This window comes from Thermobia domestica, chromosome 16 (genome assembly GCF_964235325.1).
Source record: "Thermobia domestica chromosome 16, izTheDome1.hap1.1, whole genome shotgun sequence".
Classification (NCBI taxonomy): Eukaryota; Metazoa; Arthropoda; class Insecta; order Zygentoma; family Lepismatidae; genus Thermobia; species Thermobia domestica.
The window spans coordinates 149,247,334-149,261,131 of NC_137469.1; positions in this window are offsets into that span (position 1 = coordinate 149,247,334).

A 13,798-nucleotide genomic window follows, 5' to 3' on the forward strand; every position below is an offset into this window, starting at 1 on the left:
CTACGCCAATATGGAATCTGGATTTAGAACAAAACTAGAAGTTGTTTAAGCAAGACCAAAAGAAAGATTGGATATGGACGACCAAGCCCAAGCAGGGCCGCGGTGGCTCAGTGGTAGAGAATTCATCTATGGTGCATGGTACCCAGTAGCGTAGCTAGAGTTTTTTTCAGGGGGCCTGTATATAAATATATATATATATATATATATATGTGTGTGTGTGTGTGTGTGTATTCAAGGTAAATGTTTCCATCTTTGTTGTTCATAATTTTACTCGTTGGAAGACAGTGAAAATATAAGAATTTAGTACCTCAAGCAACTAGGATTCATTAATGCAATTGATTTCTAATATAAGTAAATAGTTATTTAATCATGGCGTTTAAAATATGTGTAGCTGGTTGACTTAAGTGCAAGAAAACACACTTTTCACAGGTAAAGAAAAAAACTTATAGGTTCGTGCCTCTACTTGAAGAGGATCTTTCTATTCGTGTGGGCAGCAGCAAACATATCCACAACTTGTTAAAGATCTAACGCTTTAGCAATTTTCTTCTCAATATAAAGTAACAGTAAGTTTTTCAACCTATCATGACTCATTGAAAATGAAAATGAATGAAATTGTTGAGTTTTACGTCCCACGGTTATGCCGGTTAGGTTAAGGAGACGGTGATGATGAGAGATGAGTGAAATGAAGAAAGTGGGAGGAAACGGGAGAACCCCGAGAAAACCCACGCACACGGTGTTTGTCCACCACAAAGTTCACTTGGCGGGAGCAGGGTTAGAACCCGAGACCCCTAACACCAGAGGTGAACGCTCTACCACTGAGCCACCGCGGCCTTCCATGACTCATTGAATTGCGTATACAAGTCTTTATGCAATCCTTTCAAAGAAGAGAATGACCTTTCACATGTAGCACTAGAAACTGATATAATCACAGAGATGATACCTAGCTTGTAGGTTTCTAGGAATGCGTTTTTGTAAATACAAAGAAGATCAACGAAATTCGTTAAGGAATCAGTTTCGATTTTCTTCTCGTCTTCATACAACTTAATTGTTAGAGCAACCCACATTATGCTTTATTTCTTGTTTAATTATGCTTTTTTTCAAATTATGCTTTATTGTTAATTTCAATAATTATTTTACATTAATCGTGTATAATGTATAATATTTATTATACATTAAATATTCTAAATATCTTGATCTATTTATTGATTATTTTGAAACTAGTTTCTCTCATATTTAATGAACTTTCTCCTTAATTCATTCTAAAGATATGTGCTTTGCTCGAATAAATTTTTTCTATCATTTGTGTGCTCCTTACAGGTACATATATACAGAAAGGTAAAGTAAAAGATGCCACCAAAAAGTACAGAAAGTGCTTAAGTTCAAAAAGTAAACATAACAATATAGTATGGTGTTCTTGCGTACTATTCATTGTTGGCGGAAAAATTTCTTCTTTAACTTTTTTCTTTTCTCCACATCAAATTATTACACCGAAAAGTTTACAGAAATAAAAATAAGCTTTTCATTGTTGCATTGTTATGTTCTCAATAATTTTGCATTGTAAATATTGGTTTTAAAAATATTAACACAGTATGTTAAACTTTCAATTAAAAAGAATTTTCCAAGAATTGTGCTATATATTTTAAATTATGCTTTATGCTTTATTTTCTAAAATTATGCTTTTAAAACTAGTTTCTTCTGGATTCTTAGACAATCACAATCATGTTCAAGGTACCAACCATATGTGTAAATTGCTGTTATGCTTTATATGTTTTTTATGCTTTTGGGTTGCTCTATTAATTGTGTTTGGGAGGATTTTGAGTTCTCACTTTAATGTTTGCAGATCACTCTATAATGCTGGGTTATAGGCTCGACAATGTTGTAATTTAAAAAAGTTTTTACTTTTTGGATGTAGAGTGGTGATTGATCTGATGATTTTGCAACATGATACAAAGCGGTTTTCTATATCAGTGATTGTCTATCAATAGTAGGGAGAAAAAAGTCTCTTGATAGATATATTATATATAGAAAATTCGTTTTGTGCATCCAATGAAGGAAAAGATTCATCCAAAATGAATTTGTGATATTTCGATGGCAGATGTCTAGTTCGTTTCCACGAGGAAACCCCATATTCTATTTGTTTCCGGCTCTGGAATTCGAGACCATTTTCTTTGCACATCTCCAAACATTCTTGATAAATTTGTTCGAATATTGTTCGTTGAGAGTCATATTCACCAGACCTCATCTTGGACAGCGTTTGAACTAGTGTATCTACAAGGACCAAACCTTCAGACATGTCTGCATCTACTTGAGATAAGGCAAAACTCAAAGTTATAGCATGACACCAGTAATCTTAATTTTAGCAGCCCGAAAACATTCCCTCGTGTACAACTTTCCGGATGGAATGATGGAGGTAAATAAATATCAGAAGTTCCAGATTTGTATTAATACCACATGATAATGTAATGTGTTGAAAATAGATTTTATGAAAAAAAAGAAATAAATGGATATGATAATTTGTAAAAAAAAAAAAAAAAAAAAAAAGTGATAGTGCTTAAGTGAATTATAAGAAAAAGCCTTGAAAAGTAATCAAGAGGAACCATTAATATGTTTTCCTTTGTTATAATAACTTGTCCTAAGGGACAACGGTGATAGAAACTAATGAGACTATAATTGCAAAAAAATCATAAAGCACTTAATTTGAAATTAAAGATTGATAACATTTGGTAATATAATGGGGATTCAGGCTGGCAGAGGGGGAGAGTGAAAACGGAGGCAACAGAGACTTATTTTAGCCATGTGCAAAGAGATTAACCTTGGACTTCGGGTGAGAGGTTACCATATACTCATGTGAGTTTCAATTGCTACCACTTGTAAAAGTTAGCTAAGAAAGACAGTCTGAGCATAGTTTAAGTTTCCTAGCGTAATTAGTTTTTGTGACAAGTAACTCGTATATGCAAATAGCATCGTTAATATCATATTGTATGTTAGAATTGTCATTGTGTAAATAAAATTGTAATTAAGCATTTCGAGGTAAAACAAGTTCTTTTACTTAACTTCTACAAAGAAAAGATTGAACATGCCTCTTATGCACAGATACGACAGCGTGGGATACTGTCGGTCAGTAAATAATATAATCTCAAGTCATCTACCATACGTAACTAAATATAATTGATTAATCATTTTTATTAATCAATGAATAGTTGTTTGGTAGATAAACTCATAATAATAATAATAATAATAATAATAATAATAATAATAATAATAATAATAATAATAATAATAATAATAATAATAATAATAATAATAATAATAATAACAATAATAATAATAATACCAAATTATTTAATGGATGCTATGCATTTGCTCTATGTCGCCATAATCAATGGAAATCAATTACTTAGTGTACGAAGACTTTTTTCGTCCAACACAAGTGTAATGTTTTACTGCAGTGCATGTTATTTGTAAGTATGCATATCATATTTTAGTATCACTTTCAACATTGAAGCGAATGAGAATGCCGACTGATTTTCTATTTTTCTGGTTGTTTGTCAAAAACAAAGGAGATAACTAGATAATGGACAGAGGTTAAAATGAATGTCCAGGTTGTGAGGTCAATGCAAGCATCCCACAGATTTCCGTGAATTAGATCTTCCCGTACTACAAACTAAAACGAATGGAGCTATTTTATTCGGAACGCAACGGTATTCTGCAGTTCGTAACTTTGTTGTCGAGAGATGTTTTGGAAGTAGTTTCACTTGTAGCCACTGTCAACTCACCGTTTGTCGACCTATAATAGCATCATCTGTGTGGGTGGGGGGACTAGGGAGGCCAAGAATTTGAGCAAGGGGCCCTGGCCCCTCTTGGCTCGGCCACTGATGGTGTCCATGGTTCGATCCCAGCTTGTGCTAAGTGGGCTTTGTGGTGGAGAAACGCCGTGTAATGGGTTTTCTCGGAGTTCTCCTGTCTCCTCCCACTTTCTTCATTCCACTATTTCATTCATTTCTCATGGTCACCATATCCCTCAGCCTCGGTGCAGAATCGAGGGACCTTAAACTGAATATTTCATTTTATTTCACCAAGCCCAAGGACATCGATACAAGAACAAGATAAAGATTGGATATGCAAGACGAATTGCATAGTAATCTTGCTCTTGGCCTTGTTTTGGTGATCACCAAGTAGCGATGAGCGTATTTTCTTGCTTTCCGTATAGTATGAAAGACCATAATCAAAATCACACTTGGTCATCATTTGTACCGATGAGGCGAGCATTCTTAGCTCTTGTATAGCATGAAAGACCACCAAGACTACGAAATGTAGGACCAAGACTTGACTGCAAGACAAAGGATAAGACGCAGTATTGATGATCAAGACCCAGGGTGCGAATTGTTTGAATTTCATTTGTTGGTCTGAAAGTGATGAAATAAAATTAGTACTTTATAATTAATTATCATACTGCATTTTTAAATTTTAAATTACAAAATTCATATTATGTATTTTCTTACGTGCAACTATATATACTGTACCAGTGCCACTTTGATTTTTCTTTCTCGGTAATTGTCCGTTTGTGTGGGAGTTATGACCGATTGTGTGGGCGTTTTGACATTTCTTGAGTGTGAGAGTTTTTGCTGTGGGGGTTATGACCGTTCGTGTATTTGGGAGATTTGTCAATTCGTGTGGGGGTTATGACCGTTTGTGTGGGCGTTTTGACATTTCTTGACTGTGGGGCTTTTGGCTGTGGGAGTTTTGACCTGTTCCCATACGATTGTACAGTTATCCTGTATCACATAGTGTCTGATGAAGCCAAAGAGTTAGTTGACGAAACTGTAACAAGTGTTGAATTTTAATGAAAATATATAGTTTTGCTCAGCAAATAATTAGTTTATATTTAATTATAACAAAGCAAAGCTTCTACTTATGGAAAAAAAGTAGTTATTTGAAAACACCATCATTATGGTAACAGTGAGAAACAGATTATGCGAGCAAAATAGTGACCTAAAGAGACAACTTAGCTATAAAAGGAGCAAGTAGTTGCTACGCCATCCCACTAAACTAATGTAGCATTAACAGAAATTCTCGTTCCTCTTTCTTTCGCCTCCTTCAAACAACCTTAAAATAAATTAACTAAGTGCTACACTTAACAATTTCATACAGCAAATTAGCCATAACACATTTATTTGACGTAAACGGTATTAAAATTTGAATCTGGATGCAGAAGTTGGTATTAAACAAATTTTCGTTTAAACCATCAAACGTTTTAAAATCACAGAAAAGAAATGAAGAGTGTCACAAAATTAAAACCTAGTGGCAAGTAGGTGTATTTTCTGTTACTTTTGATAGGAATGTGAAACAAATAATTTTCCAATAAAATAAACGAGTTGTTCCACTATACATTATTTATTTTATAACGGTGTTTGTGACATTCCAGTTCTGTTTTCTTGAATTCATTTGTTATTAAATGTATTATAATGATTACCAATAGACTGATGATTTTGTGCTTAATTAAAAAGAACGTATGAATATTCCTTTAACTTAGATAGAGTGAATTTACCCTGACTGATCTCAATTCCAAGCAAAACGGACAAAACGGATAAAATCAGAGAATGCGTGTTTCGTATTCTCCTAAAAAGCGGTTGGGTGGGTCACGGACCCCTCCAAAACTTTCATGAAATATCAGAAGTGCTAATAGCAGTATGTCAGAAGTGCTTAAAGGAAATGAAGAACTGGAACGAAACTTTGTGTAGTGACAATACGAAAAAAAGTAACGAATACGGATTTTTTTATTTTCTGCGAAAAAAACGGTTTTAGGGGCCAAAGCTCCCACTTAAAAGTTTGAAAGTTGACACCCGAAAATCAAGAACAGATGCATCGAAATGAATTAAATTGTGCACAGATATTGTAGACGTAAAATGAGGAAGCAAATGTTTCGTAGTTTCCTCGAAAAAACAGTTGGGTGGACCTCTCCAAACCTTTGATCACGAAGTATCAAATATGCTCATAACAGTAAGTCAGAATTGCTTAAAGGATGTGAAGAATTGCAACAAAACTATGTGTAGGGATACTACACAAAAATAAACGAATACGGGTTTTTATTTTTTTGCGGAAAAACGGTTTTAGGGGCAAAAGATCCCACCCAAAACTTTGAAATTTGATGCCCGAAAGGCAAGAAGAAGTTAAGCAAAGTGAATGAAACTGTGTACAGATGCTGTTGTCGTAAAAAGAGGTAATATTTGTTCCGTATTTTCCTGGAAGAAAAACGGTTGGGTGAGCCACAGACCATCTAAACCATTGATTACGAAATATCAGAAGTGGAAATAAGTATACGTCAGAAGTTCCTAAAGGATATGGAGAATTGCAACGAAACTTCGTGTAGAGACAATTTGCAAAAGAATAAACGAAACGTGTTCGCGGAAAAACAGTGTTGGGGCCAAGGCCCCCTCCGAAAAAAAGTAAACATTACCATAAAGCGCAGGAAGGAAAAATGAAAATGAAATGAAGTCTTTAACCTTTACATCCTACGATTATGCCGGTTAGGCTAAAAGAGACGGAGCGCAGGAAGGAGTGGACCGAAGCAAATGAAATTGTATGTAGATATTATATATGTTAATTAAGGCCTTTCGTGTTTCTCAAGAGTCCCTACCCGATTTGCATTCGTTTATTTCATATGTAGTATCTACCTGCCAAATTTTATCAAAATTGGAGTGTTACACTTGAGAAGTGTTAGTTGTGAATAGTGTTATTAGTGATGATATGACATGGAAATCTGAAATAAAATACTATTTTATGTTACAGTGAGTAAAGAGCTGAAAAAGACTAATAAAAGACTGTGCATACTGTATTTTACTGTATTGTATAGTGCAGAAACATGGCCGTTACGCAAAAATGATGAAAAACAATTGAAGGCTTTCGAAATATGGGTGCGGAGAAGAAGGGAGAGAATTAGCCGGGTCAAGAGTAAAACGAATGTGAGGGTGTTAGAAATGGTATGAAAAAGTATTATTATAAAGAGGATGATAAACCGGTTGGGATATTGGTTAAGAATGAACTGTATCATGAGGGACGTGCTAGGGGGTATTGCGGCAGGAAAGACAGGGAGGAGACGAATAGGCTACTTTGAAACAGAATTAGGCATGGGCGATATCAAAACAGAAAAATCGTATGTGAACATGAAGAGGTTAACAGAAGAGCATGGAGCATGGCAGCTTCTCAGCTGTTGCAAGTGACCCGCTAATAATGGCGGAATACTTCTGATGATAGTGATGCTGATGATGCACAGTAGAAACAGAAAGATCCACTTTACTGACATTTCTAATACGAATCACAATGCAAATTTCTAGAGGTTGTCAAAATGTCTCACTCTAAAGGTTCTAGAAAACTATCTGTTACTCTGCGAGAGGAAATTATAGGTCGAGTAACAGTGGGACAAGATCTCATTCAGATCGCTTGGGTTTTGGGCTGTGACAAGAAAACAGTAAAAAAATTGATATAACGCTATGAAGAAAATGGTGAGTATTTCACAACTTGGCCAACAAGTGGGAAACTACTTCTACTACTACTACTACTACTACTACTACTAATAATAATAATAATAATAATAATAATAATAATCTCAGGAATTTAAATTTATTTCCAGCAAGACTTTTGCATACCCTCCTAGTGCAGTATTATTTTTTAAATTTTCATTATAAAATTTTCAAGCTAAATTTTAAAGGGTCATTATAAGTGGTGCTTTATTCATTTCAAAATTAATTTCTGCCCATAGCTTTCGTCCTCTTACCTGCTCTTCACGCCTACCCAGGATTAAGCTGCGTGCCCCCAGGTTAGGGACCACTGCTTTCCATTGAGGCATTCTGACAGTCTGTTTAAAATTTTCATTCTGACTACTATCAGTAAACTGGATCCATTTGTATCTGCTGTGTACGCGAAAGATTATGAATAATTCTGATAATTTGTATAGTATTTACGGACGAATATGTAATAGAACCTATATCAATAACATACATCATTCCTCAATGTAACAAATACGGTGAATATAAACACGATCAATAGACATATTACATCAGGGTGAAATCGGCTTAAACTTCAGACACTACAAAATACATTTCACTTGCCCTCCCTGCCTGTCTAGTGGCTAGCACGTGTGCCTTTAGTGTACGGGGTCCTAGGTTCGATTCCTGCTGGGAGAAAATTTGGAATTTAAACTGTCTACAATGTTTTTGTGTTCGTGTCCCTGTCGTTCAAGATTACTGGAAATAACCGTATAATGTGTATACCGAGTAAACAATAGAGACAAGTCACTGAGATACGTTCGGTGAACCAGTTAACTTAAAGAAAAAACAGGTGGTCTAAAGCGCTTGCGCGTAGATCACTCGTAAAGGTTAGTTCGAGTCCCATCAAAGTAAGATTTTTCTTTTACCTGCTCTCGAAGTTTCTGTTTGTGTTTCTGTTGGATTCGATTAAATTGAACTTCAAATAGAGACAACGTGGAATTCATTTATTGACAAAGCCAGAAATTGTGATAAAGATACGACTATGATTTTATTATTTATAGATCTGAGATTAGTAGTAGCAAGTCAACCGAGATGGATAATATACCAATCGAATTCATTAGGAATATGGGAGACAAGGGCAAGTAAGAATTGATCCGACTCTGCAATGAAATATATGAAATGGGAGAGTGATCAAAAGATTTCCTGAAGATGGCGATGATATCGTTGACTAAGAAATTTAATCCAGAGATATGTGAAGACTACATAACTATTAGTCCCATATTGCATGCAGCGAAAGTTATGCTTCAAATACTGAACAGAATGTTCTATGGAAGAACAAATGAAAAAGCTGAGGAAAAACAGATCGAATTTAGAAGTAAGGATTCAAGATATGCAATTGGCTTATTAAGAGTAATCAGCGAAATATTTATAGAAGAAAGGAAAGAGATATTTCCTGTGTTTATTTATCTAGAGAAGGCTTTGGATGAGGGGAACTTGAAATTGTTGTTTTGAGTTCTAAGGCTTATAGGAAACTTATATATGAACCAACAAGTAAAAGGGTTTATATCCAATAGTCATCTATTAAGACTCCACCCAATCTGAAAGACTGGTAGAATCTGTTATTATAGTAGGTTACCTGTAGTCGTAAGAAATTCAGCTAATACTAAATACAGAGAATCCAAATAGAAGCTACCAAACCCCACTTTTCAAATAAGTCAAATGCATTTATTTGTTAACTGAACAAAAGAGCTTAACAACTTCTATATTATTTCGATCAAGAATATATGGAACTGTCTATACAAGCGTACCTAGCATTGCAAATATATAATAGGTAAACCACTGTTTCAATATTAAGCCCCATTTATTCATAATTTAGTGATATTTGGATCAATTGGAAGCGTCGGGCAAGGTGGTCACAGGCACAGTGAGATGGTCACTTTACCCACCTCTGCTTCTGACCACTTTACCCGACTGCAATACAGTACATTTCTTTTTTCGCTCTGAACAACAAAACTCGAACATTACTAAATAATAGAAAAATTATTAAGAAGCATTACACTTGATAATAAAAATATTATACATAGTTATATCATAAATACTGTAACAAGTTTGAATGTGAATAACACAGAGAGTATTAACACCAAGGCAGTTTATTTTTGGTCATGTTTTAAATTGATATGTTGTACACCTGACGCACGAATCATTTTTCGAAATGTCACCCCTTGAACTTGATGCAGGCACGAAGTCTGTCCGGCCACTGGTCAATGGCATTACGCACCACGTCCATGGGAAAATTGTTCACTGCTCGGGTCAAGGATTATTTCAGACTGTAGACAGATGGATGCCGTTTATGGCAAATCTTTGCCTGAAGGACTGCCTAAATTTTGTAGTTCAATGGGTGTAAGGTCCGGGCTGCTAGAAAGCGAATCAGCGGTAGAAATGAAGTCGGGGACGTTCCGTGCCAGCCAGTCCTGGGTTGTTTTCGCTTTGTGGCCTGGAGCGGAATCCTGCTGGAAGGTCCATGTTTCTCCAGGGAACATGGCAGCAGACAGTGGTTTTACTATAGGTGTTAGCACTGTGTCCTGGTACAGATTGGCAGATGTTTTAACACCTTCTTCCCAAAAATGCAGCTGGGTTGTGCCTGAGTAGCTCACTTCCCACCAAATCATCACTGAGGCAGGATGATATGCCCTCTGAACCCTTGGAGCTAACTCAGCAGCTGCAGTAGATGACGTGGCATACACACGATCATTTTGGGCGTTGTCGGCCTGCTCAATTGTGAACACCTTTTCGTCAGTGAACAGAATCTTTCTGTGCAGGTTGTTGGCGTAACGTCGCAACAGTCTCTTTGATTTAAGGACCCTCTGCGACATTAATGTTTGGGTCAGAAAGTGACCAGTCCGCCTCTTATACGCCTGTAGATATAGGTCACGAGACATTGGATTTCTGCTGATGTTCATCTCAGCAACCACCACACTTTGTGTTCGAACAGGATTTCTTTGAGTTCTTGCTGCGACTGCTTTCTGGACCTGCGGGGGTCGTACCGTTCGTGGTCTGCCACTCGTTCCGCGGTCACCTGCCGTTCCAGTCTCAGTGTATCGCTGTATGGCGCGATACACGAATCTCTTGCTGATTTGTAAGGGTTTCAGGAGGTTGAAAATCTCACCTGCTGTCTTCCCGACCTTGTGTAGTGTAATTACTGCTACACGATTTTCGTAATCGCCCCACTCCATCAGAACTCAGTACAATATCAACGTATGTCACAAACTGTCAAACACACATTACATGCATCTTCCGCTTTATACATAGGTGGCAGCACTGTGCCACTCCAGATGCCTAGAGCGCCACTCCAAACTTTGTGACAGTATTTATGATATAACAAGGTATAGTCATCATGTTTCATATAGTTGGGATAAAACATTGTTAAACTAATACTTACTCTTAGATAAACAATAAATGAAAACACCTTTTTCTTCATACAAGCAGAACAACAATTGCGTCTGGCCTCTTTGTCGTCTAGAACTACAATGGCAACTAGCGCAACTGATTGGGCCTACTTGCGATTGGTGTCAGGTTTATATAGGCGAGAAAAGTGCCAATGTTCACTTTACTCACCGTGGCCACTTTATACTCCCTTTCCCTATATTAAAATTTCGCTGGAGCAGAGCAGAATTTTAGAAGGAAGACTTATATTAAAGATAATGTAATTTACGTACAATACATTGTTCGTATTTTTTTTTATTTTCTGTCTCTTGCAGCGTTATCTAGTTTTATGCATGTGAGTTATTTCTCCATTGTACCTTTTAGATTCCAAAAATGATGGAGGTCTCAACAAAGCACTGTTTTATTTTTGATTAATTGGATGTACAAGTTACAATTAAATACACCCAGTTTTGCTAAAAAAAAAAAAAAAATCGGTGTCTCTATTGGGTACAGGCCACGGCGGTCACCCCTCCTCTTAATATGTCGATTCTTTCAAACACTGTAAAATATTTGTATGATGTACTCTTGAATTCTAGTTACATGGTTCCAGACTTAGATACTCCCAAACGTCAGAATATTAAAATTTTGTACAGCTCCTATTAGTGTAAACAAAATGTTACTATTCAACGAAAGGACAACTTTCCTAACTATAATTGGGATATGATCTGGTAAAATATCAATAACACAGTCCTAAATGTCAATCAGCGCTCTGTGTGGTACCGAATTGTACATGACGTCATACCAACTAATATAAAGTTACAAAAAAAACTAAGCTGATTTCTATCGGAACATGTTCGCATTGTAGTAGAGACGTTACTTTACAACATCGACTTTCAACTTGTGATTCAGTGCACGACATATGTTTGACGTTCGCACGTATCATGTGTATTCTAGTTCGTTGTGGGATCCAGGATATTTCCCCGCTAATGATTTTATTTCCTGCTTTTTCATATTATCCTCATTACAAACAAAATAGTGTAATCTGGTTATGTGGCGTAAGTGTGGAATATTTGATTCAAAGTCAAACGCCAACCCTTGCAGACTACTATTTTCTGCTGTTGAATGAGCGATGGAAGATAACTGAAAATATCAAACGGAAACAGTTCTCGAATTATTTAGCTGTTGTTGATGAAAAATGTATTCATAATTTTTGCATTACTAATGGTTTTTTTAAATGTTTCTGCTGTTTGTGATTTGGTTCCTTGTTTTTTGTTCATAATACAGTATATGTTATCCTTTTTGAAAAAAATGTTATGTATTCCAATGTATAATACTTTCCTGCATCTAAATAAAAAATGTAAAAAGAAGTGGTAGAGCTTTCACGTCTGCTGCTTGGGCTCCGGGTTCGATCCCAGCCCCCGCCAAGTGAACTTTGTGGTGGACAAACACAGTGTGCGTAGGTTTCCTCGGGTCCTCCTGTTTCCTCCCACTTTCTTCATTCCACCATCTCATTCATTTCTCATCATTACAGTCCACTTTAGCCTTGTCGACATAATCGTAGGACGTAAAACTCAAAAAGTTCAGTTTTTTCTTTTATACACGTAGATATCACGTGTCTTTTTATAGAACCATTTGCGTTTATAACATTAAAAAAACGAACGTACCCGAGTTCATTTCTTGCCTTCATTCTTTGATGGAATCTCATTTAGGAAGGGTAACAAGGAATACAATGACTGCCTTGCCTGAAAGATTTTCTGTTTTAAGTGCCATATTACAAAGCAACACAAAAAGCTTATAGTTTCCAAGGCTTATTTATTTATTTATTTATTTATTACTGAAACGTTTGAACATTCGAAGACATTCTGTTTCTATTAAGTGACAAAGTAAAGCAGGTATTGCTCATATCTTCAACCAAAAGGTGGCGTCTAGTTTCAATTTGTTGCTAACACAGAATTTTAGAGAAAATATGTTTCATTATTGTGTATTGTCTAGAGATGGCAGTTCTTCAAATAACACAATCAGATTTTTATGTTTTCACAAAATCTATAAAGGTATTGAAGAATTGTGTTGCAACTAGCATTTTTCAAAGTTCGATGACATTGCTTTGTGTGATATATATGGATCAAGTAACACAATAGAAGTATGTTTATTTCCAAAAAGCAGTTTAACCATTCACGAGGCAACACAATGTACTTGTAATATGGAAAACTAAGCTTCACAGTGATCAGTTTTTGCAGAACTTGTTATAATACTTACTTCAAGGAAATAGCAGTTTACTCACAATACGAATATACCTTTGAAATAAATGTTGCTTTGTGGCAGGAAGGGTACAAGATGGCAATGTATGCAATATAACCAAAAATAGAAAGTTTCCTATTGTCGTAATTCATACGAATATAATGAGTGTCATTAACGTTCGACCTAAGGAACCTGTTTTCTCTATCACAAGACCAACTATTATTTATATGGTTGCAGATAGAGAAATTTATGAGTATTTAAGCAGAAGCAACCAGTACCCAAGTTTAAAATTCTGGATCCCAACAGTTTTCTTAAGCAACCTTTAATGACTTTGCTCATAGCATAAACATTAATATTCAATTACATTCTCCTGTGGACAAGAAGGAGAATACACTGGGATTGTATTCAGCTTATTCAGTAGAGGAATGAATGGGACATGATGATCCAAAAATTCCACATTTATTCAGTTGTGTTGAAGGAAGTTGGTAGTAATAAGAATGAAGTGCGGACAAGGAAGTACATTGGAGAGATAATGGTATACGGTCAAAATCTCGCGGCCGAAACATCGCCGCCCAAAATCTCGCGGGACAAAATCTCGCTGGGCCAAAACCTCGCCGCCCAAAACCTCGCGGGACAAAATCTCGCCGGGC